The following is a 19,748-nucleotide window of genomic DNA, read 5'->3' as shown; positions in this document are numbered from 1 at the left end:
ACTACTTCTCTAAGAAATGTATGATACCGTACTGCCAGTCGATAACCGATTTCCCCTCTTGTATCGTTAAGCAAACTTTCATGTATCGGTTGCCACATGTACAATTGAAGTAATCTGTTTTCGGCTCATCTGTAAAGCTTCTCATGTAGGAGTGCTGAGGTCCGATCACTAAGATGTGATCAAAGCAAGCTGTGGTCAAGGGTGTAGGACTATTTCACAATTTGATCCCACAGCCTCAAGCGTTGCAGTCTGTTACTGTTCGAACAACTGATAGACTTGAGGTCGATAAGCACCATTGTCCTGGCCAAGCGGTTAAGCTGATGCACTAGAAATCCATTGGATCCCCCGCTCCATGATTGAAATCTGCCACACCAGTTTACCACCTCTGCATTTAGCAGGCAGGCCAAATATCTTCATCTCTTAGTATGGCCTAGTGCAAGTCAACCTATTGATTGGCTGTATCATTAAGCAAAGCTTCGGGTATTGATAGTAGAGATGTACGGATCATCATAAAAAGGGGATGTAGCTCAGTGGTAGAGCGCATGCTTCGCATGTATGAGGTCCCGGGTTCAATCCCCGGCATCTCCAAATTGTAGTGTAGGTGATGCGATGATTATGAATGAATCCCTTTTATAAGGTAGAAGTCAAAAATGATCCGATCACGAAACATTGCTGAATGTTACTGTGTAATGAATCTTTAAACAAAATGAGGTCACGCAATGCTTTACCTACCAAAAATGTTGCAGAATGCTAATGTTTGAACATGATAGAGAATTGAAATGTCGAAACTGTGTGGTTAAGGTGATGGACTAGAAATCCATCGGGGTCTCCCCGCGCAGGTTCGAATCCTGCTGTCAACTGTACAGGTTAATCAGTGTATGTTTAAGGGACTGTTTAAAGGATCAACAGAAATATGTCATGTTACTGCAGACCTCTTTCGTTGTCTTCCCAATCATTTGCTGAAGCATTTCTCCTGAACTGAGAGGGGTGCTGTGGCTGGGACTGTCATAGTGACTGTCTAGTTCACAGAAGAGGCAGTGTTCTAATCACATCAGTAAGTTGTATAATGTAAGTAACCTACTCAATAGGAATTCCTTTAGCCGCCAGTTCTGATAGCTTAACACATGATCGGGCCACGCTACATGAGACCTTTTTCAATGGTGTATCAAGTAAACAAAACATTAGGGGTACTGTGGCTTAGCTGGTGAAAGCGCCTGTCTTGTAAACTGGAGACCCTGGGTTCAACTCTCAGCAGTATCTATGCTTTTTGCAACAGCATCATCTGTTGTAGATGTGATAAAAGTGTTTCTTGCAGTTGTAAACTTGCAATCCATCAATGCAATAGACTTTCCATCAATGACAACGGCGGCAGGCAAGCAAAATTCTCTATAAAATGTATGATACCCTAGTGCCAACTGATGACCTATTTGTCCCTTCTATCGTTAAGCAAAGCTTCAGGAATCGGTTTTACAGATGTACAATTGAAGTAACACAGGGGACTTCTCTCAACGGCAAAGCGTATGCTTCTCATGTAGAAGGCCTGAGGTTCAATGCCTGCCGTCTCCAAGATGTGATCAAAGCTAGCTTCAGTCAATTTGAAGACTACTTCAAAATTAGATCAAGCAAGGCTTAACCTACCCTAAGTGTTCCAGACTCTTCCTGTTCCAAAAAGCCACAGACTTGGGAATGTACAGTGTGTTGTCGTGGCCGAGTGGTTAAGGCGATGGACTAGAAATCCATTGGGGTCTCCCCGCGCAGGTTCGAATCCTGCCGACAACGGTTCTATCTGAATACGATCAATCATTCCCTTATTTAGCCAACACATGCTCATATTACGGTGAAACTGCATGAAATCAGTGCAAATATGTGAATCTAAGCATGTAGAAGGCGCCATATATAAAATCCGGCATTATCTGGACAGGCACTTAGCATTCGATGTTATTTGACAACATGTTCTCCAAATATAAAATGTTAATATTTAAAGGTCTGATACATCCGAAGACTAGTGTTCTCAGGTCCAAGTGCTGAATGCCATGGACGAGAAAACCCTTGGTGTTTTCCGAATTAAGTTTAAAATGTAAATTATTAGGCAGTAAGGGGATGTAGCTCAGTGGTAGAGCGCATGCTTTGCATGTATGAGGACCCGGGTTCAATCCCCGGCATCTCCATTTTATTGCCCTAGAAAAGTCAGGTGTGTGCTATTTTAATCAAATGAGGTCACGTAATGCTTAACCTACCAAAGATGTTGCCGATTGCTAATGTTCGAAACAAGTGAAAGAATTGAAACTGTGTTGTCGTCAACGATACAGGTTAATCAGTGCGTGCGATTTCAAATGCGCACGCTTTTGTGCGCTTATGCGCTCAAAAGCTAGTGTGCGCTCAAAAGCTAGTGCCGGTCAACACATTGATATGAGTACGGTACGTTTATGCACTAAGTGTTGACAGCCACAGAAGAGAAAAACATTGTTGCGTCACGACGAAGATTCAGGCCTGCCGACAAGCGTTGGCCAGTTCTGCTATCTGTACGCAGACTACTTCTCTAAGAAATGTATGATACCGTACTGCCAGTCGATAACCGATTTCCCCTCTTGTATCGTTAAGCAAACTTTCATGTATCGGTTGCCACATGTACAATTGAAGTAATCTGTTTTCGGCTCATCTGTAAAGCTTCTCATGTAGGAGTGCTGAGGTCCGATCACTAAGATGTGATCAAAGCAAGCTGTGGTCAAGGGTGTAGGACTATTTCACAATTTGATCCCACAGCCTCAAGCGTTGCAGTCTGTTACTGTTCGAACAACTGATAGACTTGAGGTCGATAAGCACCATTGTCCTGGCCAAGCGGTTAAGCTGATGCACTAGAAATCCATTGGATCCCCCGCTCCATGATTGAAATCTGCCACACCAGTTTACCACCTCTGCATTTAGCAGGCAGGCCAAATATCTTCATCTCTTAGTATGGCCTAGTGCAAGTCAACCTATTGATTGGCTGTATCATTAAGCAAAGCTTCGGGTATTGATAGTAGAGATGTACGGATCATCATAAAAAGGGGATGTAGCTCAGTGGTAGAGCGCATGCTTCGCATGTATGAGGTCCCGGGTTCAATCCCCGGCATCTCCAAATTGTAGTGTAGGTGATGCGATGATTATGAATGAATCCCTTTTATAAGGTAGAAGTCAAAAATGATCCGATCACGAAACATTGCTGAATGTTACTGTGTAATGAATCTTTAAACAAAATGAGGTCACGCAATGCTTTACCTACCAAAAATGTTGCAGAATGCTAATGTTTGAACATGATAGAGAATTGAAATGTCGAAACTGTGTGGTTAAGGTGATGGACTAGAAATCCATCGGGGTCTCCCCGCGCAGGTTCGAATCCTGCTGTCAACTGTACAGGTTAATCAGTGTATGTTTAAGGGACTGTTTAAAGGATCAACAGAAATATGTCATGTTACTGCAGACCTCTTTCGTTGTCTTCCCAATCATTTGCTGAAGCATTTCTCCTGAACTGAGAGGGGTGCTGTGGCTGGGACTGTCATAGTGACTGTCTAGTTCACAGAAGAGGCAGTGTTCTAATCACATCAGTAAGTTGTATAATGTAAGTAACCTACTCAATTGGAATTCCTTTAGCCGCCAGTTCTGATAGCCTAACACATGATCGGGTCACGCTACATGAGACCTTTTTCATTGGTGTATCAAGTAAACAAAACAATAGGGGTACTGTGGCTTAGCTGGTGAAAGCGCCTGTCTTGTAAACTGGAGACCCTAGGTTCAACTCCCAGCAGTACATACACTTTTTGCAACAGCATCATCTGGTGTAGATGTGATAAAAGTGTTTCTTGCAGTTGTAAACTTGCAATCCATCAATGCAATAGACTTTCCATCAATGACAACGGCGGCAGGCAAGCAAAATTCTCTATCAAATGTATGATACCCTAGTGCCAACTGATGACCTATTTGTCCCTTCTATCGTTAAGCAAAGCTTCAGGAATCGGTTTTACAGATGTACAATTGAAGTAACACAGGGGACTTCTCTCAACGGCAAAGCGTATGCTTCTCATGTAGAAGGCCTGAGGTTCAATGCCTGCCGTCTCCAAGATGTGATCAAAGCTAACTTCAGTCAATTTGAAGACTACTTCAAAATTAGATCAAGCAAGGCTTAACCTACCCTAAGTGTTCCAGACTCTTCCTGTTCCAAAAAGCCACAGACTTGGGAATGTACAGTGTGTTGTCGTGGCCGAGTGGTTAAGGCGATGGACTAGAAATCCATTGGGGTCTCCCCGCGCAGGTTCGAATCCTGCCGACAACGGTTCTATCTGAATACGATCAATCATTCCCTTATTTAGCCAACACATGCTCATATTACGGTGAAACTGCATGAATCAGTGCAAATATGTTAATCTAAGCATGTAGAAGGCGCCATATTTAAAATCTGGCATTATCTGGAAAGGCACTTAGCATTCGATATTTTTTGACAACATGTTCTCCAAACATAAAATGTTAATATTTAAAGGTCTGATAGATCCGAAGACTAGTGTTGTCAGGTCCAGGTGCTGAATGCCATGGACGAGAAAACCCTTGGTGTGTTCCGAAGCAGGCTTAAAATGAATATTCTTGAGCTGAGGGGATGTAGCTCAGTGGTAGAGAGCATGCTTTGCATGTATGAGGCCCCGGGTTCAATCCCCGGCATCTCCATTTTATTGCCCTAGAAAAGTCAGGTGTGTGCTATTTTAATCAAATGAGGTCACGTAATGCTTAACCTACCAAAGATGTTGCCGATTGCTAATGTTCGAAACAAGTGAGAGAATTGAAATTGTGTTGTCGTCAACGATACAGGTTAATCAGTGCGTGCGATTTCAAATGCGCACGCTTTTGTGCGCTTGTGCGCTCAAAAGCTAGTGTGCGCTCAAAAGCTAGTGCCGGTCAACACATTGATATGAGTACGGTACGTTTATGCACTAAGTGTTGACAGCCACAGAAGAGAAAAACATTGTTGCGTCACGACGAAGATTCAGGCCTGCCGACAAGCGTTGGCCAGTTCTGCTATCTGTACGCAGACTACTTCTCTAAGAAATGTATGATACCGTACTGCCAGTCGATAACCGATTTCCCCTCTTGTATCGTTAAGCAAACTTTCATGTATCGGTTGCCACACGTACAATTGAAGTAATCTGTTTTCGGCTCATCTGTAAAGCTTCTCATGTAGGAGTGCTGAGGTCCGATCACTAAGATGTGATCAAAGCAAGCTGTGGTGGGACTTCCGGTGGCCCGGCAACTAGAATGGCAGCATAGAAAGGAGCTCCTGCATCGACATAAATAATACCCCGTAATTCAAGTTCTTAACACGGCTAAAGTGAGTTAAACTCAAAGAATGATTGGTGGGGGTAAAAAGAAAAAGGAGGGAGCCAGGTCTCAGAGTCAAACCGACCGAGAAACTCGAAACAACGGCAATGCTAGCAGTAGCGAAACTCGCAGTGAAAATGGCGACGACACGGAGGATGAGACTGCACCTGCCACACTCAGCTCCATGAGGAGAGTGGTGAGTGAGGTGGTAGCCGCTAGAATGCGGGATCTTAAATCAGAAATGAAAAAAGAACTGTCGCAAGTAAGAACAAGCTTTAAAGAAGACATGAAAAAGCAACTGAACGAGCTGACTACCGAAATTAACCAACAAGTGAGTGCCGCTACCGGCAAAATAGAGGAGGTGGCGGAACGACTGGGAGAAATTGAGAAGAACATGACAGGGAAGGAGAAATGGGACATTGGCATTAAAGACACTCTTATCCAACTGCTTGATAATCAAAAGTTTCTCCAGGAGAAGATAACGGACTTGGAAGGGCGCTCAAGGCGTAACAACATAAGGATTTATGGCATCCCCGAAAACGCAGAGGGCTCTTCTATGCTACGTTATGTGGAACATATGATTCTGACTGAACTGGGGGACAACGTGGGCCTCCGCGGAGAGGGGAGTCTGGGAATTGAGAGAGCACACAGGTCGCTCGGCCCACAGCCACCTGCGGGCGCGCCCCCGCGCTCTACAGTGCTACGGTTCCTACAGTTTAATATTAAGGAGAAAATCCTCCTCGCTGCATGGAAGAAACCCATCTGTGTTCAAGAAAAGCGAGTGTACTTTGACCACGATTACGCCGAGAATGTACAGCAGAGGAGGAAAGAGTACACTCCCATCAAAAAAGTGCTCAAAGAAAAAAGGATCCGCTTCCAAACTCCGCTGACGAGGATGCGCGTGCACTTCGATTCAGGCACGGTCACGTAAAGCAACGCCGAGGATGCCGCGGAGGATTTAAAGAGACGTGGATTCACAGTGGGTCCGCTATCGTTAAGAAGATCCAAAGACATCACCGTGGAGACCATCAACAAACTTCTACCGTGGAGTACAGCAGGGACTCGGCGAGAAGGGAACGCGCATAACTGTCAGGAGAGCGCACGCGAGAAGCTGAAGGTGTTTCAGAGGCCAGCCAGCATGCCATAATAATGGATGAGTAATTTTCTCTGCCCCTTCCTCATAGAGATATGTTAATCTATCTAAGTTCATGGTTCTTAAGCAATCAATACCTTCATTTAATGTTACAATAAGCTAAATAAGCTATAAACATAAAGGCACAGTAAAGACTCATGTGGAACCTGTGACCTCCCTTAAATACAAGTTATTATAGCAGTGGTTCGATGCAGCTGACCTTCATAATAGGCCACCACTTTTTTCAGTGTTTTTTTTTCTCATATTTTATTTCCTAAGTTTGCTGAGGGGCCCCACTTAGTGGCATTCCCCCCTCAACCTAAAGAGGTTTCAAGAGAACCTCCGAAATGGAAGACCTGTTCTGTAAGTTTATCACATGTTCAGTGAATGTTATATCTTGTGTTGTTTGTGTTGTGAGGGCTTTGACTGAATTCTTAAAGGTACAAGAAAACATGTTTATGGTGACTAATGTGAATGCAGTATTATAATATACAGTCTTGGAATGTGAATGGCATAAACAATCCCATCAAAAGGAGCAAAATAGTTGCAAAGTTGAAACGAGAAAAAATTAATATAGTTTTTCTGCAGGAAACGCATCTGTCTGCTATAGAACATGAGAAATTTAAGAAAATTGGATTTAGAAATACCTTTTTCTCCTCACACAGGACAGGAAAGAAAAGGGGAGTAGCCATTCTTATTCCGAATTCTGTTTGTTTTGAATTGATCGCAGAACATAAAGACAAAGAGGGTAGATTTGTTCTAGTCAGGGGAAAAATAGAGCAGGAAGAAGTTACTCTGTGTAACGTATATGCACCCCCTGGTAGCAGCATCTCTTTCTTCAGGGAGGTATTTAACCTCATTGCTGCAGAAACATGTGGCACATGTCTATGTGCAGGGGACTTTAATTTACTTCTTAATCCTAAATTAGACACAACAAATCGAGTGAGAAGAAAGAATCTCTTAGAAAAACAAATAAATAAAATTCTGCAAGACCTTGGACTAATAGACAGGGGCGCTGCCAGGAATTTTGGGCCCTATGAAAGATTCTAATTTTGGGCCCCCCCCAACATCTATCGACTGTTTTGGTAAACATGGCCCAGCATCACAATAGCACTTCAGTTAGACTTTTCGTTGCCCCTTCATGGAGTATGGGTTTGTGTGACTTTAAATAAGGGTATGAACTTACTTATTAAACGTATTTCATTCAGTTAGTGACATCATGTAATTCAAGTAATAAACTAAGTATTTATAGCCTACTGTCTTTTAGGCAGCAGTCTTATACATATTGTCCAATAGCTGCTTAAACACAATTTTACAACAATGTCCTTCTCTCATGCTAAAATTGGACTTGACCCAGTTTGGTTTCAACACATCAACTTTTCAGCAAATCCAAACACACTGTTTTCCACACAACACAAATACCTATGGAAATCCAATGGAATTTTGTGTTGAAAATAAAGCTGTGTGTACAGATTCACAAATACAGAAATTTGATTGTTATGCTAAAATTGTCTGTAAGCAGCTTGAAACTGTACTACAATTGTCAGTTTGATTATTGATTACCCATTCATGTAGTTAGTGACCTTGCTTTGTAATTGAGAGTACATTACAATGTTAAACCAGTACATGGCAGCATAAGCCTGTGGATGCTTCACAGCCAGAGCCCCAAGAAACCATAAGAGTACTCACAATTTCATACCTTGTATAACTGCAATAGTCTTTTCAGAAGACATGATGCACTGCAAAAAAATCCACCGTTTCTGCTTACTTTAAACACATATTTATTATGCAAGTACAATTTCAAATTCCATAAATAGTACATAAAAAAGATACATTAAAAAGATAGACTCTTATAGGAACTGAATTAACATTACAATTGCTTGACATCAACACAAATATTTACACTTCAGCTTCAAACAATATGAAAAAAAATCTCAATTTACACTGTTCATGAATAAAAAGTTTAATTGCTGAAGTCTAAAGTGCAAAAAATAGCTCCAAGTAACAATCAAAATGTAAACAAAGAACATAATTTACAGTGCAATTGCATACAATATCAATGGATCCACATTGTAGACATCAATAAAAATATACAAGTAACAAGAGTTACAGTAAAAGAAAGAAAAACATTCTGTTTTCTCGAACCTAACGACTGACCGTTAAATACTGAAATATGATCTAGCCTAGAAGGCACCCTCATTCAAAACTTTCATCCTAAAGCAACTAACATCCTACCAAACTAATGTTGCTTACCTCCTTCTCCGAAATGGAATCCAGTCGTGGTGGCCGTGGGCGGATCTAGTCCTCCTCCTGAAGTTGAAAATGCACATATTTAAGACACGTTAGGTTCTTTTGAAAAAAATATTTTGTATTAAAAGACTAGTTTATCACGGTCGTTCGTCCACATTTGCCGTTTGTTCGCTGTGACAATAAAGGTGGAGTTTTTAAATAGAAAACTATGCTAACTAGCATGCTCTCTTGGAGGCTAATCCAAGAATTCTGCTTGTTAGCCTACCATTTGATAGAGTTTGAAAACGCAAGGTCATTGAGTGAGCATACCTTCTTTATTGGCGAATAATTGAGTGACCAGTTGCCTGCCTCTTTTGGCCCTCTCCTCTTTCTCCCGTCTTTCCTTCAGTTTTTGCCAACCTGACTTCATTTCTGTAGCTGTCACCACCAGCTCACCATCATGTGGTTAAGACCTGACCTCAGCCAGCCCAGCCGCTCTGTACACCTGCTGCCAGTGCCAGCATCTCACATTTCGGATGCTGTTCGATTCAACGCATCGTGCGTTGCGGCTGAACCATTTCGCAAGAGCTCAGGGGGAAGGCCAAATGACAATATGTTAATTAACTAACGAAAACGTTATGGAAATCGACAGTTGTGAGTTTAATACGTTTATTTCCAATTACCATTTCTTTGTAATGAGACATTTAAAAAAAAAAAAAAAGGCAAGAATATTAATATTATATTATTAATTGCCATCCGCGGGCCGTGGGCCGTGCTGCGTTGGGCTGGGCCCTTAGAATCAGTACCACTTTTCCCCGCCAGGCAGCGCCCCTGCTAATAGATATTTGGAGATATTTACACAAACACGATAGTGATTTTACCTTTTACTCTGCAAGGCATAATATATACTCTAGAATCGATTATATCTTCATATTTAGCAGAGATTTCCATAAGGTGAAAGATTGCACAATTGGACAGAGAGATATTTCTGATCACTCAGGTTTAACTTTGAAATTTACTTTAGATAGAAATCCTAAAACTACTTTATGGAGGCTGAATACTGGTTTATTAAATAGTAATTCATTTAAAACTGAAATGGCCAAGGAAGTAGAAACCTATTTAGAACATAATGATAATGGAGAAGTCAGTCCTGCAATTCTATGGGATGCAGCAAAAGCATTTCTTAGAGGAAAAATCATCGCTAAGTGTGCTAGGCTAAAAAAGATCAGAGATAAAAAGCTGTCAGACTTGCAGAAGCAATTAAAAAATCTTGAGCAACTTCATACTACTAACAACGACCCCTCTTTACGTGAGCAAATGAGGCCTGTTAAGCAGGAGATAGACAAAATTCTTAGTGAGGAAATTGAAAAAAAAATGAAATTTTTGAAACAGCGATATTATGAGGCAGGGCCTAAAGCATCTAAAATGCTTGCATGGAGAATTAGAAAACAGCAAGCAGAAAACTCAATTCACAAAATTAGGGATCCTATCACAAATAAGGTAACTACTAAATTAGAGGAAATTCAGAGTGCATTTGAAAAATATTACAGATTACTATATACACAGCCAGACAAATCAGACAGACTTACAATTCAAACATTTCTCTCTTCTTTAGATCTCCCCTCAATAGGTAAAAACCAAAACGAGGAGTTAATTTGTGAAATCTCAACTGAGGAAATAGATAATGGAATCTCAAATCTTAGAGCCAATAAATCACCAGGCTGTGACGGATTTCCTCCGGAGTGGTATAAGTGCATGAAAAAACTCTTGGTTCCTTTACTGAAGGCTTCTTTCAACTACACTCTCAGGGGTGGGGCTCTCCCGCCATCTTGGAGCGAGGCATTTATTTCAGTAATACCAAAGGAGGGAAAAGACAAAATGGACTGCAAAGGGTATAGACCAATAAGTGTCTTAAACATAGACTATAAACTGTACGCAGCTATATTGGCTAAAAGATTAAACACAATAATGCCTTCCTTGATAAATGAGGACCAAACAGATTTTATAAGTAATATGCAAACACACGATAATATTAGAAGAGCCCTAAACATTATTAATCAAATTACAAAAGGAACATCAAGCGCAGTCCTTCTCAGCCTTGATGCCGAGAAGGCATTTGATTCGGTAGGATGGGATTTCTTATTTCAAGTTATGGAAAGATTTGGTTTTAGTGATTCATTTATACAATGCATAAGAATGCTGTACTCCTCCCCAACAGCGAGGATAAAAGTTAATGGGAGTCTTTCGAATCAAATAATGCTACAACGAGGATGTAGGCAAGGTTGCCCATTAAGTCCACTACTTTTTAATTTTTTTATCGAGCCCCTTGCCCAGGCTATCAGAGAAGAGACTGCTCTGGAGGGTATAGATGTGGGAAGTGTAGAGAACAAAATCTTTCTATATGCGGACGACGTCCTTGTCACAATTAAAAATCCTGAATCTGGTATCCCATTGCTTATGAACATCCTGGGAACGTATGGGCAATATTCTGGTTATACACTGAATGTACAAAAAACCCAAGTCTTGACCTTTCATTTTACGCCCTCAAAGCAATTGATGGACAGGCACCAATTTAATTGGCACCAATCACAACTTAAATATCTTGGTGTCTCACTGACAAAAGACCTTTCACAATTATATGATGTTAATTATAAACAGATAAATAAGGAAATATATGATGATCTGGGCAGGTGGAGCTTGCTCCCCCTCGACCTCGGCAGTAAAATTCGGACAATCAAAATGAATATTCTCCTAAGATTATTGTACTTATTTTCAGCACTTCCAATAGAGATTCCTGCAAAACAATTCAGAGAGTGCGATAAACATTTTTCAAGATTTATTTGGAACAATAAACGACCAAGGGTGAGATACTCAACATTACAACAGCCGGGGGAGAGGGGTGGCATGGCCCTGCCTTGTCTTAAAGATTACTATCTGTCAGCTCAGCTGAGGTATCTTGTATGTTGGTGTAACCCATCTTATGAAGCTAGGTGGAAAGATATTGAGCTATCTTTAATTGAAATACCTATCCAGTCAGTTCTGGGTTGCCCTGGCAGGTTTAATGATGTTCACCAGCTACATAATCATTGTACTAGTTTCTCTCTGAAAATGTGGTCAGATGTAGTAAAGAAATATCAGCTCTGTAGAGAAATTGGAGTGTTGAGCTGGCCTGTATTCCATCCACACTTCCCTCCAGCTTTACAGGACCATAGGTACAAACAATGGACTAAGCGAGGAATCACCTCCTTCTGTAGGATAATAAAGAACGGAAACCTAAAATCTTTTGAGGATTTGCGTCAATCTTATGAGTTGGGTAAAGAAGATTTTTATCGTTACTTACAGATCCGCCACTTTTTTCTGAAAACAATAAAGTCCCCTAATTTACCTTACCTCCTGAAGATTTTCATGGTTGCAAGTAAAAAAGCAATTACTAAATGCTGGCTCCAGAAGAATCCTCCTACCATGAGACACTTAACAAACATTATAAACTCTATCCAGGCAATGGAGAATTTGACTTTTGTGCTGCGGCTTCAAAAGGATAAAGGAGAGGAGTATTGGAAAAAATGGGATCGCTACAAACATAAAGACTCCTGATTCTATTTCACTCCATTCCAATGTGAGAAATATTTGTATTGTGTATTGCACCTATGCTTTTCTTTTTTGTACCGGCTTCCAAATGTGTGTACTGTCATGTCCTAGCCCTCTTTTGTTTGTTTGTTTGCTTGTTTGTTGTTCACATATATAAAACGAAAAATAAAGTATAAAAAAAAAAAAAAAAAAAGGAAGCTGTGGTCAAGGGTGTAGGACTATTTCACAATTTGATCCCACAGCCTCAAGCGTTGCAGTCTGTTACTGTTCGAACAACTGATAGACTTGAGGTCGATAAGCACCATTGTCCTGGCCAAGCGGTTAAGCTGATGCACTAGAAATCCATTGGATCCCCCGCTCCATGATTGAAATCTGCCACACCAGTTTACCACCTCTGCTTTTAGCAGGCAGGCCAAATATCTTCATCTCTTAGGATGGCCTAGTGCAAGTCAACCTATTGATTGGCTGTATCATTAAGCAAAGCTTCGGGTATTGATAGTAGAGATGTACTGATTATTATAAAAAGGGGATGTAGCTCAGTGGTAGAGCGCATGCTTCGCATGTATGAGGTCCCGGGTTCAATCCCCGGCATCTCCAAATTGTAGTGTAGGTGATGCGATGATTATGAATGATTCCCTATTATAAGGTAGAAGTCAAAAATGATCCGATCACGAAACATTGCTGAATGTTACTGTGTAATGAATCATTAAACAAAATGAGGTCACGCAATGCTTTACCTACCAAAAATGTTGCAGAATGCTAATGTTTGAACATAATAGAGAATTGAAATGTCGAAACTGTGTGGTTAAGGTGATGGAGTAGAAATCCATTGGGGTCTCCCCGCACAGGTTCGAATCCTGCTGTCAACTGTACAGGTTAATCAGTGTATGTTTAAGGGACTGTTTAAAGGATCAACAGAAATATGTCATGTTACTGCAGACCTCTTTCGTTGTCTTCCCAATCATTTGCTGAAGCATTTCTCCTGAACTGAGAGGGGTGCTGTGGCTGGGACTGTCATAGTGACTGTCTAGTTCACAGAAGGGGCAGTGTTCTAATCACATCAGTAAGTTGTATAATGTAAGTAACCTACTCAATTGGAATTCCTTTAGCCGCCAGTTCTGATAGCTTAACACATGATCGTGCCACGCTACATGAGACCTTTTTCATTGGTGTATCAAGTAAACAAAACATTAGGGGTACTGTGGCTTAGCTGGTGAAAGCGCCTGTCTTGTAAACTGGAGATCCTGGGTTCAACTCCCAGCAGTACCTACACTTTTTGCAACAGCATCATCTGGTGTAGATGTGATAAATGTGTTTCTTGCAGTTGTAAACTTGCAATCCATCAATGCAATAGACTTTCCATCAATGACAGCGGCGGCAGGCAAGCCAAATTCTCTATAAAATGTATGATACCCTAGTGTCAACTGATGACCTATTTGTCCCTTCTATCGTTAAGCAAAGCTTCAGGAATCGGTTTTACAGATGTACAATTGAAGTAACACAGGGGACTTCTCTCAATGGCAAAGCGTATGCTTCTCATGTAGAAGGCCTGAGGTTCAATGCCTGCCATCTCCAAGATGTGATCAAAGCTAGCTTCAGTCAATTTGAAGACTACTTCAAAATTAGATCAAGCAAGGCTTAACCTACCCTAAGTGTTCCAGACTCTTCCTGTTCCAAGAAGCCACAGACTTGGGAATCTAAAAGTGTGTTGTCGTGGCCGAGTGGTTAAGGCGATGGACTAGAAATCCATTGTGGTCTCCCCGCGCAGGTTTGAATCCTGCCGACAACGGTTCTATCTGAATACGATCGATCATTCCCTCATTTAGCCAACACATACTCATATTACGGTGAAACTGCATGAAATCAGTGCAAATATGTGAATCTCAGCATGTAGAAGGCGCCATATATAAAATCCGGCATTATCTGGACAGGCACTTAGCATTCGATGTTATTTGACAACATGTTCTCCAAATATAAAATGTTAATATTTAAAGGTCTGATACATCCGAAGACTAGTGTTGTCAGGTCCAAGTGCTGAATGCCATGGACGAGAAAACCCTTGGTGTTTTCCGAAGCAGGTTTAAAATGTAAATTATTAGGCAGTAAGGGGATGTAGCTCAGTGGTAGAGCGCATGCTTTGCATGTATGAGGCCCCGGGTTCAATCCCCGGCATCTCCATTTTATTGCCCTAGAAAAGTCAGGTGTGTGCTATTTTAATCAAATGAGGTCACGTAATGCTTAACCTACCAAAGATGTTGCCGATTGCTAATGTTCGAAACAAGTGAGAGAATTGAAACTGTGTTGTCGTCAACGATACAGGTTAATCAGTGCGTGCGATTTCAAATGCGCACGCTTTTGTGCGCTCAAAAGCTAGTGTGCGCTCAAAAGCTAGTGCCGGTCAACACATTGATATGAGTACGGTACGTTTATGCACTAAGTGTTGACAGCCACAGAAGAGAAAAACATTATTGCGTCACGACGAAGATTCAGGCCTGCCGACAAGCGTTGGCCAGTTCAGATATCTGTACGCAGACTACTTCTCTCTCTATGATACCGTACTGCCAGTCAATAACCGATTTCCCCTCTTGTATCGTTAAGCAAACTTTCATGTATCGGTTGCCACATGAACAATTGAAGTAATCTGTTTTCGGCTCATCTGTAAAGCTTCTCATGTAGGAGTGCTGAGGTCCGATCACTAAGATGTGATCAAAGCAAGCTGTGGTCAAGGGTGTAGGACTATTTCACAATTTGATCCCACAGCCTCAAGCGTTGCAGTCTGTTACTGTTCGAACAACTGATAGACTTGAGGTCGTTAAGCACCATTGTCCTGACCAAGCGGTTAAGCTGATGCACTAGAAATCCATTGGATCCCCCGCTCCATGATTGAAATCTGCCACACCAGTTTACCACCTATGCTTTTAGCAGGCAGGCCAAATATCTTCATCTCTTAGGATGGCCTAGTGCAAGTCAACCTATTGATTGGCTGTATCATTAAGCAAAGCTTCGGGTATTGATAGTAGAGATGTACGGATCATCATAAAAAGGGGATGTAGCTCAGTGGTAGAGCGCATGCTTCGCATGTATGCGGTCCCGGGTTCAATCCCCGACATCTCCAAATTGTAGTGTAGGTGATGCGATGATTATGAATGAATCCCATTTATAAGGTAGAAGTCAAAAATGATCCGATCACGAAACATTGCTGAATGTTACTGTGTAATGAATCATTAAACAAAATGAGGTCACGCAATGCTTTACCTACCAAAAATGTTGCAGAATGCTAATGTTTGAACATAATAGAGAATTGAAATGTCGAAACTGTGTGGTTAAGGTGATGGAGTAGAAATCCATTGGGGTCTCCCCGCACAGGTTCGAATCCTGCTGTCAACTGTACAGGTTAATCAGTGTATGTTTAAGGGACTGTTTAAAGGATCAACAGAAATATGTCATGTTACTGCAGACCTCTTTCGTTGTCTTCCCAATCATTTGCTGAAGCATTTCTCCTGAACTGAGAGGGGTGCTGTGGCTGGGACTGTCATAGTGACTGTCTAGTTCACAGAAGGGGCAGTGTTCTAATCACATCAGTAAGTTGTATAATGTAAGTAACCTACTCAATTGGAATTCCTTTAGCCGCCAGTTCTGATAGCTTAACACATGATCGGGCCACGCTACATGAGACCTTTTTCATTGGTGTATCAAGTAAACAAAACATTAGGGGTACTGTGGCTTAGCTGGTGAAAGCGCCTGTCTTGTAAACTGGAGACCCTGGGTTCAACTCCCAGCAGTACCTACACTTTTTGCAACAGCATCATCTGGTGTAGATGTGATAAAAGTGTTTCTTGCAGTTGTAAACTTGCAATCCATCAATGCAATAGACTTTCCATCAATGACAGCGGCGGCAGGCAAGCCAAATTCTCTATAAAATGTATGATACCCTAGTGTCAACTGATGACCTATTTGTCCCTTCTATCGTTAAGCAAAGCTTCAGGAATCGGTTTTACAGATGTACAATTGAAGTAACACAGGGGACTTCTCTCAATGGCAAAGCGTATGCTTCTCATGTAGAAGGCCTGAGGTTCAATGCCTGCCATCTCCAAGATGTGATCAAAGCTAGCTTCAGTCAATTTGAAGACTACTTCAAAATTAGATCAAGCAAGGCTTAACCTACCCTAAGTGTTCCAGACTCTTCCTGTTCCAAGAAGCCACAGACTTGGGAATCTAAAAGTGTGTTGTCGTGGCCGAGTGGTTAAGGCGATGGACTATAAATCCATTGGGGTCTCCCCGCGCAGGTTTGAATCCTGCCGACAACGGTTCTATCTGAATACGATCAATCATTCCCTTATTTAGCCAACACATACTCATATTACGGTGAAACTGCATGAAATCAGTGCAAATATGTGAATCTCAGCATGTAGAAGGCGCCATATATAAAATCCGGCATTATCTGGACAGGCACTTAGCATTCGATGTTATTTGACAACATGTTCTCCAAATATAAAATGTTAATATTTAAAGGTCTGATACATCCGAAGACCAGTGTTGTCAGGTCCAAGTGCTGAATGCCATGGACGAGAAAACCCTTGGTGTTTTCCGAAGCAGGTTTAAAATGTAAATTATTAGGCAGTAAGGGGATGTAGCTCAGTGGTAGAGCGCATGCTTTGCATGTATGAGGCCCCGGGTTCAATCCCCGGCATCTCCATTTTATTGCCCTAGAAAAGTCAGGTGTGTGCTATTTTAATCAAATGAGGTCACGTAATGCTTAACCTACCAAAGATGTTGCCGATTGCTAATGTTCGAAACAAGTGAGAGAATTGAAACTGTGTTGTCGTCAACGATACAGGTTAATCAGTGCGTGCGATTTCAAATGCGCACGCTTTTGTGCGCTCAAAAGCTAGTGTGCGCTCAAAAGCTAGTGCCGGTCAACACATTGATATGAGTACGGTACGTTTATGCACTAAGTGTTGACAGCCACAGAAGAGAAAAACATTGTTGCGTCACGACGAAGATTCAGGCCTGCCGACAAGCGTTGGCCAGTTCAGATATCTGTACGCAGACTACTTCTCTCTCTATGATACCGTACTGCCAGTCAATAACCGATTTCCCCTCTTGTATCGTTAAGCAAACTTTCATGTATCGGTTGCCACATGTACAATTGAAGTAATCTGTTTTCGGCTCATCTGTAAAGCTTCTCATGTAGGAGTGCTGAGGTCCGATCACTAAGATGTGATCAAAGCAAGCTGTGGTCAAGGGTGTAGGACTATTTCACAATTTGATCCCACAGCCTCAAGCGTTGCAGTCTGTTACTGTTCGAACAACTGATAGACTTGAGGTCGTTAAGCACCATTGTCCTGACCAAGCGGTTAAGCTGATGCACTAGAAATCCATTGGATCCCCCGCTCCATGATTGAAATCTGCCACACCAGTTTACCACCTATGCTTTTAGCAGGCAGGCCAAATATCTTCATCTCTTAGGATGGCCTAGTGCAAGTCAACCTATTGATTGGCTGTATCATTAAGCAAAGCTTCGGGTATTGATAGTAGAGATGTACGGATCATCACAAAAAGGGGATGTAGCTCAGTGGTAGAGTGCATGCTTCGCATGTATGCGGTCCCGGGTTCAATCCCCGGCATCTCCAAATTGTAGTGTAGGTGATGCGATGATTATGAATGAATCCCATTTATAAGGTAGAAGTCAAAAATGATCCGATCACGAAACATTGCTGAATGTTACTGTGTAATGAATCATTAAACAAAATGAGGTCACGCAATGCTTTACCTACCAAAAATGTTGCAAAATGCTAATGTTTGAACATAATAGAGAATTGAAATGTCGAAACTGTGTGGTTAAGGTGATGGAGTAGAAATCCATTGGGGTCTCCCCGCACAGGTTCGAATCCTGCTGTCAACTGTACAGGTTAATCAGTGTATGTTTAAGGGACTGTTTAAAGGATCAACAGAAATATGTCATGTTACTGCAGACCTCTTTCGTTGTCTTCCCAATCATTTGCTGAAGCATTTCTCCTGAACTGAGAGGGGTGCTGTGGCTGGGACTGTCATAGTGACTGTCTAGTTCACAGAAGGGGCAGTGTTCTAATCACATCAGTAAGTTGTATAATGTAAGTAACCTACTCAATTGGAATTCCTTTAGCCGCCAGTTCTGATAGCTTAACACATGATCGGGCCACGCTACATGAGACCTTTTTCATTGGTGTATCAAGTAAACAAAACATTAGGGGTACTGTGGCTTAGCTGGTGAAAGCGCCTGTCTTGTAAACTGGAGACCCTGGGTTCAACTCCCAGCAGTACCTACACTTTTTGCAACAGCATCATCTGGTGTAGATGTGATAAAAGTGTTTCTTGCAGTTGTAAACTTGCAATCCATCAATGCAATAGACTTTCCATCAATGACAGCGGCGGCAGGCAAGCCAAATTCTCTATAAAATGTATGATACCCTAGTGTCAACTGATGACCTATTTGTCCCTTCTATCGTTAAGCAAAGCTTCAGGAATCGGTTTTACAGATGTACAATTGAAGTAACACAGGGGATTTCTCTCAATGGCAAAGCGTATGCTTCTCATGTAGAAGGCCTGAGGTTCAATGCCTGCCATCTCCAAGATGTGATCAAAGCTAGCTTCAGTCAATTTGAAGACTACTTCAAAATTAGATCAAGCAAGGCTTAACCTACCCTAAGTGTTCCAGACTCTTCCTGTTCCAAGAAGCCACAGACTTGGGAATCTAAAAGTGTGTTGTCGTGGACGAGTGGTTAAGCCGATGGACTAGAAATCCATTGGGGTCTCCCCGCGCAGGTTCGAATCCTGCCGACAATGGTTCTATCTGAATACGATCAATCATTCCCTTATTTAGCCAACACATACTCATATTACGGTGAAACTGCATGAAATCTGTGCAAATATGTGAATCTAAGCATGTAGAAGGCGCCATATATAAAATCCGGCATTATCTGGACAGGCACTTAGCATTCGATGTTATTTGACAACATGTTCTCCAAATATAAAATGTTAATATTTAAAGGTCTGATACATCCGAAGACTAGTGTTGTCAGGTCCAAGTGCTGAATGCCATGGACGAGAAAACCCTTGGTGTTTTCCGAAGCAGGTTTAAAATGTAAATTATTAGGCAGTAAGGGGATGTAGCTCAGTGGTAGAGCGCATGCTTTGCATGTATGAGGCCCCGGGTTCAATCCCCGGCATCTCCATTTTATTGCCCTAGAAAAGTCAGGTGTGTGCTATTTTAATCAAATGAGGTCACGTAATGCTTAACCTACCAAAGATGTTGCCGATTGCTAATGTTCGAAACAAGTGAGAGAATTGAAACTGTGTTGTCGTCAACGATACAGGTTAATCAGTGCGTGCGATTTCAAATGCGCACGCTTTTGTGCGCTCAAAAGCTAGTGTGCGCTCAAAAGCTAGTGCCGGTCAACACATTGATATGAGTACG

The 19,748-nt window shown here is 41.7% G+C and overlaps 1 long non-coding RNA gene and 19 other non-coding genes across 20 annotated transcripts; 19 read left to right on the top strand and 1 right to left on the bottom strand.

The window, feature by feature from the left end:
- The first annotated feature begins 516 nt into the window (after window positions 1-516).
- trnaa-cgc (transfer RNA alanine (anticodon CGC)) lies at window positions 517-588 on the top strand. The gene has a single exon. It is a non-coding gene; the product is annotated as a tRNA-Ala (tRNA).
- Window positions 589-1,186: 598 nt separating this feature from the next.
- Window positions 1,187-1,260, top strand: trnat-ugu (transfer RNA threonine (anticodon UGU)). Its single transcript has one exon. It is a non-coding gene; the product is annotated as a tRNA-Thr (tRNA).
- A 437-nt stretch (window positions 1,261-1,697) lies between these two features.
- Window positions 1,698-1,779, top strand: trnas-aga (transfer RNA serine (anticodon AGA)). The gene has a single exon. It is a non-coding gene; the product is annotated as a tRNA-Ser (tRNA).
- Window positions 1,780-2,096: 317 nt separating this feature from the next.
- Window positions 2,097-2,168, top strand: trnaa-ugc (transfer RNA alanine (anticodon UGC)). The gene has a single exon. It is a non-coding gene; the product is annotated as a tRNA-Ala (tRNA).
- An 878-nt stretch (window positions 2,169-3,046) lies between these two features.
- Window positions 3,047-3,118, top strand: trnaa-cgc (transfer RNA alanine (anticodon CGC)). The gene has a single exon. It is a non-coding gene; the product is annotated as a tRNA-Ala (tRNA).
- A 1,109-nt stretch (window positions 3,119-4,227) lies between these two features.
- On the top strand, window positions 4,228-4,309 carry trnas-aga (transfer RNA serine (anticodon AGA)). The gene has a single exon. It is a non-coding gene; the product is annotated as a tRNA-Ser (tRNA).
- A 314-nt stretch (window positions 4,310-4,623) lies between these two features.
- trnaa-ugc (transfer RNA alanine (anticodon UGC)) lies at window positions 4,624-4,695 on the top strand. Its single transcript has one exon. It is a non-coding gene; the product is annotated as a tRNA-Ala (tRNA).
- Window positions 4,696-8,239: 3,544 nt separating this feature from the next.
- Window positions 8,240-9,533, bottom strand: LOC115556986 (uncharacterized). The gene is made up of 2 exons (XR_003979150.1): window positions 9,035-9,533; window positions 8,240-8,785 (listed from the first exon to the last, which is right to left on the bottom strand). It is a non-coding gene; the product is annotated as an uncharacterized LOC115556986 (long non-coding RNA).
- Window positions 9,534-12,817: 3,284 nt separating this feature from the next.
- trnaa-cgc (transfer RNA alanine (anticodon CGC)) lies at window positions 12,818-12,889 on the top strand. The gene has a single exon. It is a non-coding gene; the product is annotated as a tRNA-Ala (tRNA).
- Window positions 12,890-13,487: 598 nt separating this feature from the next.
- trnat-ugu (transfer RNA threonine (anticodon UGU)) lies at window positions 13,488-13,561 on the top strand. Its single transcript has one exon. It is a non-coding gene; the product is annotated as a tRNA-Thr (tRNA).
- A 438-nt stretch (window positions 13,562-13,999) lies between these two features.
- Window positions 14,000-14,081, top strand: trnas-aga (transfer RNA serine (anticodon AGA)). The gene has a single exon. It is a non-coding gene; the product is annotated as a tRNA-Ser (tRNA).
- A 317-nt stretch (window positions 14,082-14,398) lies between these two features.
- On the top strand, window positions 14,399-14,470 carry trnaa-ugc (transfer RNA alanine (anticodon UGC)). The gene has a single exon. It is a non-coding gene; the product is annotated as a tRNA-Ala (tRNA).
- Window positions 14,471-15,335: 865 nt separating this feature from the next.
- On the top strand, window positions 15,336-15,407 carry trnaa-cgc (transfer RNA alanine (anticodon CGC)). The gene has a single exon. It is a non-coding gene; the product is annotated as a tRNA-Ala (tRNA).
- Window positions 15,408-16,005: 598 nt separating this feature from the next.
- trnat-ugu (transfer RNA threonine (anticodon UGU)) lies at window positions 16,006-16,079 on the top strand. Its single transcript has one exon. It is a non-coding gene; the product is annotated as a tRNA-Thr (tRNA).
- Window positions 16,080-16,517: 438 nt separating this feature from the next.
- Window positions 16,518-16,599, top strand: trnay-aua (transfer RNA tyrosine (anticodon AUA)). The gene has a single exon. It is a non-coding gene; the product is annotated as a tRNA-Tyr (tRNA).
- A 317-nt stretch (window positions 16,600-16,916) lies between these two features.
- On the top strand, window positions 16,917-16,988 carry trnaa-ugc (transfer RNA alanine (anticodon UGC)). Its single transcript has one exon. It is a non-coding gene; the product is annotated as a tRNA-Ala (tRNA).
- An 865-nt stretch (window positions 16,989-17,853) lies between these two features.
- Window positions 17,854-17,925, top strand: trnaa-cgc (transfer RNA alanine (anticodon CGC)). The gene has a single exon. It is a non-coding gene; the product is annotated as a tRNA-Ala (tRNA).
- Window positions 17,926-18,523: 598 nt separating this feature from the next.
- On the top strand, window positions 18,524-18,597 carry trnat-ugu (transfer RNA threonine (anticodon UGU)). Its single transcript has one exon. It is a non-coding gene; the product is annotated as a tRNA-Thr (tRNA).
- Window positions 18,598-19,035: 438 nt separating this feature from the next.
- Window positions 19,036-19,117, top strand: trnas-aga (transfer RNA serine (anticodon AGA)). Its single transcript has one exon. It is a non-coding gene; the product is annotated as a tRNA-Ser (tRNA).
- A 317-nt stretch (window positions 19,118-19,434) lies between these two features.
- trnaa-ugc (transfer RNA alanine (anticodon UGC)) lies at window positions 19,435-19,506 on the top strand. The gene has a single exon. It is a non-coding gene; the product is annotated as a tRNA-Ala (tRNA).
- The last annotated feature ends 242 nt before the right edge of the window (window positions 19,507-19,748 follow it).

This window comes from Gadus morhua, chromosome 13, assembly GCF_902167405.1.
Source record: "Gadus morhua chromosome 13, gadMor3.0, whole genome shotgun sequence".
Classification (NCBI taxonomy): domain Eukaryota; kingdom Metazoa; phylum Chordata; class Actinopteri; order Gadiformes; family Gadidae; genus Gadus; species Gadus morhua.
The sequence above is the reverse complement of the archived record's forward strand: the minus strand, read 5'-3'. Positions and strand labels throughout refer to the sequence as shown.